This window comes from Triticum dicoccoides, chromosome 6A (genome assembly GCF_002162155.2).
Source record: "Triticum dicoccoides isolate Atlit2015 ecotype Zavitan chromosome 6A, WEW_v2.0, whole genome shotgun sequence".
NCBI lineage: Eukaryota > Viridiplantae > Streptophyta > Magnoliopsida > Poales > Poaceae > Triticum > Triticum dicoccoides.
This window is the reverse complement of record NC_041390.1, coordinates 142,888,093-142,894,189: the sequence shown is the minus strand read 5'-3', so window position 1 is coordinate 142,894,189 and position 6,097 is coordinate 142,888,093.

Below are 6,097 nucleotides of genomic sequence, written 5' to 3'. Positions count from 1 at the left end.
ATCTGTTTGGCACGAAGTGACTCGTTTTCCTTTTGAAGATCTTCATGAGCCGCTCTCAATTTCTCAAGATCTTGCTTCCTTTGAAGATAATCATAGGAAAGCTTTTCATGAGTTGTTGAGATCGTTTCATGACGACTTTCAAGTTCCTCATACTTAACGTGAAGATTTTTTATGTCTTCAATTAAGGACTGAGATCGAGTCATTTCAGCATCTAACAGGTCATCGCTTTTGTCTAACAGTTTTTGAATATGTTCCATAGCTTTCTGTTGTTCAGTTGCAATTTTAGCAAGTGTTTTGTAGCTGGGTTTGGAACCACAATCAGAGTCATCTTCACTGGAAGTTTGATAGTGAGTAGGGCATGTGTTTACCTTGACACCGCATGCCATGAAGCAGTAGGTAGGAGCGGAGTAGTCCTTGTCATTTGCATCGGTGTCGGTGACGGAGTCATTGTCTTCAGTGTTGAAGATGGACTTGGCAACGTATGCTGTAGCCAGACTCGCAACGCCAGAATCGGACTCCCCCTCAGACTCCACCTCTGCCTCCTCAGAAACGGACTCCTCCTCTGAGTCCATTTCCTTGCCAACAAACGCACGTGCCTTGCCAGATGAGCTCTTCTTGTGTGATGAAGACTTTCAGGAGGACTTGGAAGAAGACTTTGAGTATTTCTTCTTCTTCTTGTCATCAGAATCATACTCCTTGCTCTTCTTTTTCTTCTTGTTCTCATTGTCCCACTGTGGACACTCAGAGATGTAGTGGCCATGTTTCTTGCACTTGTGGCATGTTCTCTTCTTGTAGTCATGAGCAGAAGCTTCATCATTCCTTGAGCTTGATCGTGAGGACTTTCTGAAGCCTTTCTTCTTGGTGAATTTTTGGAACTTCTTCACAAGCATAGCAAGCTCCTTTCCAATGTCTTCAGGATCATCAGAACTGCTGTCAGATTCTTCTTCAGATGAAGAGACAACTTTTGCCTTCAAGGCACGAGTTCGCCCATAGTTGGGTCCATAGATGTCTCTTTTCTCAGAAAGCTGAAACTCGTGTGTGTTGAGCCTCTCAAGCATGTCAGACAGATCGAGTGTTTTGAAGTCAGGATGTTCTTGAATCATCAGGGCTAGGGTGTCAAACAAGTTGTAAAGTGATCTCACGAGTTTCTTGACAACTTCATGCTTGGTGATCTCAGTGGGGCCGAGGGCTTGAAGCTCATTTGTGATGTCAGTGAGTCGATCAAACATGAGTTGAACATTCTCATTGTCATTTCTCTTGAAGCGGTTGAAGAGGTTGTGAAGGACACTGATTCTCTGATCTCTCTGGGTTGAGACGCCTTCGTTGACCTTGGAGAGCCAGTCCCAGACTAGCTTGGATGTTTCCAAAGCACTCACACGGCCATACTGTCCTTTGGTCAGATGACCACAGATGATGTTCTTGGCAGTGGAGTCCAGTTGAATGAACTTCTTGACATCAATAGCGGTGACACCTTCACCAGCCTTGGGAACACCATTCTTGACGACATACCATAGGTCGACATCAATGGCTTCAAGATGCATGCGCATCTTATTCTTCCAGTAGGGATATTCAGTTCCATCGAAGACTAGGCACGCAGCGGAGACTTTGATTATCCCTGCAGTCGACATAGCTAAAACTCCAGGTGGTTAAACCGAATCACACAGAACAAGGGAGTACCTTGCTCTGATACCAATTGAAAGTGCTAGTGATCGACTAGAGGGGGGGGTGAATAGGCGATTTTTATGAAAGTATTCCAAACATGGAAGTTTTGAACACAAACGATAGAAATAAACCTATTACCATGCAGCGGAAGGTAGACTACACTAGGCAAACCATAGTCAAGTATTCAATGAAGTGAAAGCACAATGACTAATAGCAGCTAGGCAGTAAAGATCAGGTAGGAAGATATAGTGAAGCCAATCAGAAAAAGCAGTCACTCAATGAAGACAAAAGATAATGCAATCATGCAATGACTTCGCCCGGGCCAACAGTAAGTAAAGGAATGGGAAGGATGAAACCAGTGACTCGTTGAAGACAATGATTTGTTGGACCAGTTCCAGTTGCTGTGACAACTGTACGTCTGGTTAGGGATGCTGAGATTCAACTCAGAAGACCGCGTCTTCACCTTATTCCCCTTGAGCTAAGGACACCCAGTCCTTGCCCAATCACTCTGGTAAGTCTTCAAGGTAGACTTCCAAACCTTCACAGACTTCGTTCACCGGCGATCCACAATGACTCTTGGATGCTCAGAATGCGACGCCTAACCGGGAGGAGGATTCACAGTCCTCAAGTGTAATAAGTCTTCAGATCACACAGACAGGAAGACTTCAGTGATGCCTAACTCTCTTTGGCTCCGGGTGGTTAGGGCTTTATCCTCGCAAGGAATTCTCTCTCAAAGGCTTCGAGGTGGGTTGCTCTCAAACGACAAAAGTCATGCACTAACTCTGAGCAGCCAACCGTTTATGGTTGTAGGGGGTGGGCTATTTATAGCCACTAGGCAACCCGACCTGATTTGTCCGAAATGACCCTCGGTCACTAAGGAACTGACACGTGTTCCAACAGTCAGATTTCAAACACACACGACAACTTTACTTGGGCTACAAGCAAAGTTGACTTATCCAACTCTGGACAAGATTTGCTCTCATAGTCTTCACTCGAAGACATAGGATTTTGGTTAAGCATCACTTCAGTCATTCTGACTGGTTCACTTGGACCCCACTTAACAGTACGGTGGTTCCTATGACTTAACAAAGAAGAAAAAGAACGACGAAACAACTAAGTCTTCACGCTCCATAGTCTTCATGCGATGTCTTCTCTTGTCATAGACTTCAATGTGAATGTCTTCACATACCACCTTTGACTTCAATGTCTTCATACATTTTTAGGGGTCATCTCTGGCAGGAAAACCGAATCAATGAGGGACTTCTACCTGTGTTATCCTGCAATTGTCACAAACACATTAGTCCCTCAACTAGGTTTGTCGTCAATACTCCAAAACCAACTAGGGGTGGCACTAGATGCACTTACACCCTGGAGGTTTACATCTGAAGGACACATGGCAAACATGCAACACATTGGAGGTTGTTCCACGTTCCCACGCACGCCTGGATTGTCGGGTGGTCATTCCCGCTTCTTCGAGTTTCAGGCAAAAAGGATTGAGCATTTAAAACAGATTTAATGTTTGTCTCTGTATCTTCTGCTGACAAGGATGCAGAGAAGACATTCGACAGTTTCAATAGAATGCATATGATTTGGACAGATAGATTTGAGACGGGAGCATAGAAAGGTTAGGGTCCGATCACATTCACTTAGTTCAAAAGATTCAAACGAGAAGACATAGCTATAAGTGAATGCTCTAGAGGACAGAACACTAATATATGTACATATCAAAATACAACCAAATTAATATAGTAAAGATAAATATGAAGTCATGTTGAAATTTGAAGACAAACCAAATGTGAAGACATAGCAAATGTAATGCCAACAGAAAACACTCCAAACAAAAGTTTGGTGGTGGCATTACCTGCCATATAGGAAGTATTAGACCCAGACACGGCGCACACTTATCGTGGCGCTCTGAAGTCAAATTCTGCGTTAATGTATTCATACTCAGAGTGTAAGTCTTCATTAATTGAAGATATACATTACTTCGTGTGTTGCACATCTAAGTCATCAACATGCATAAGTGTTAGGATGTGTGCCTGATCACAGGACATTTGAGGATTCCAAGATATTTAGCTCACACCGCAACTTGCAAAACCTTTTCTCATCCAAGGGCTTTGTGAAGATATCTGCCAGTTGCTCTTCAGTGTTGACGTGAATGATATCAATATCTTCCTTCATGACATGATCTCTGAGAAAGTGATGACGGATCTGAATGTGCTTTGTCTTTCAGTGATGAACTGGGTTGTTGGCAATCTTGATGGCGCTTCATTGTCGCAGTAGAGTGGCACTTGCTTCAGATGAATGCCATAGTCTTTGAGTGTTTGCTTCATGCATAGAAGCTGAGCACAGCAAAATCCAGCAGCAATGTATTCAGATTCAGAAGTGGAGAGAGATACATAGTTCTGCTTCTTTGAAGACCAACACACAAGTGATCGTCCCAGAAAGTGACATGTGCCTGATGTAGACTTGCGATCCACCTTGTCACCAGCATAATCAACATCCGAGAATCGAACTAGATCAAATTCTGAGCCCTTTGGATACCATAATCCTAGTGTTGGGGTGTAAGCCAAATATTGAAGAATTCGCTTCACAGCTAAGTGATGTGATTCCCTTGGTGCCGCTTGGAATCGGGCACACATGCAAACACTAAGCATGATATCTGGCCTAGATGCACATAAATAAAGCAAAGAACCAATCATGGAGTGATATACCTTTTGATCGAACTCTTTACCATCGGCGTCAGGACCAAGATGACTCTTGGTTGGCATTGGCGTCGTGTAACCTTTGCAGTCTTGCATTCCAAACTTCTTCAGGCAATCTTTGAGGTATTTCTCTTGAGATATGAAGGTGCCGTTGCATTGCTTCCGTATTTGAAGACCAAGGAAGAACTTCAGCTCACCCATCATGGACATCTGATATTGCTCTTGCATCATGTGTCCAAACTCATCACTGTATTTTTGATTAGTGCAGCCGAAGATAATGTCATCCACATATATTTGGCACACAAACAGTTCACCATCATATGTCTTCGTGAAGCGTGTGGGATCCAGGAACCAGGTTTGAAGCCTTTGCTCTTCAGGAAGTCTTTGAGTGTGCCATACCAAGCACGAGGGGCTTGTTTGAGGCCATACAGTGCCTTGTTGAGCTTGTAAACCATGTCAGGATGTTTTGGATCTTCAAAACCAGGCGGTTGTGAAACAAACACTTCTTCTTCAATCTTGCCATTGAGAAAGGCACTCTTCACATCCATTTGATACAGAAGAATGTTATGATGATTTGCATAGGCTAACAGTATGCGAATAGCATCAAGCCTAGCCACATGAGCAAATGTTTCATCGAAGTCAATTCCTTCAACTTGAGTGTATCCTTGAGCAATGAGACGATCCTTGTTTCTGACAACTTGACCATGCTCATCTTGCTTGTTGCGATATATCCATTTAGTGCCTATGATATTGTGTTTACAAGGACCAGGACGCTTGACCAGTTCCCAAACATTATTCAGCTCGAACTGTTGAAGCTCTTCTTGCATGGCTTGAATCCATTCAGGTTCCATGAAGGCTTCATCAACTTTCTTGGGTTCAGATATTGAGACAAATGCAAAGTGCCCACAGAAATTTGCTAGCTGTGTTGTCCTTGAACGAGTGAGTGGACCAGGTGCATTGATGCGATCAATTATCTTCTCAATCTGTACTTCATTTGCAACACGAGGATGAACTGGACAAAGATTTTGCTCTTGCTGATCATTGTCATCGTTTGAAGGATTGTCTTCAGGCTGAGCATTGTCTTTAGGTTTATTAGGTGCAGAAATGATAAGGTCCTCTTCAGACTGTACTTCAGACAGTATAATTTCTCCAGTTCCCATAAGCTTGATGGATTCACTAGGTGGAATTTCATCTAGCACATTTGGCAGGTGCTCTCTTTGTGAGCTGTTAGTCTCATCGAACCGCACATCCACAGTTTCAACCACTTTATAGTGAAAGAGGTTTAAGACTTTGTAGGAGTGCGAATCCTTTCCGTAACCAAGCATAAAACCTTCATGTGCTTTCAGTGCAAATTTTGAAGTGTGATGTGGATCGTTGATCCAGGACCTAGCACCAAATACTCTGAAGTAACTGACATTTGGCTTCTTACCAGTGATGAGTTCATAGGATGTTTTCTTCAGAAGCTTGTGAAGATAAACACAGTTGATGACATGGCATGCAGTATCAATAGCTTCAGGCCAGAACTTTCTTGGTGTCTTGTACTCATCGAGCATCGTCCGAGCCATCACAATGAGTGTTCTGTTCTTGCGCTCCATGATGCCATTCTGCTGCGGCGTGTACGGAGCTGAGAACTCATGAGTGATGCCCAATGTATCAAGATAAGTGTCGAGGCCGGTGTTCTTGAATTTAGTGCCATTGTCACTTCTGATGTGCTTGATCTTGACGCCATA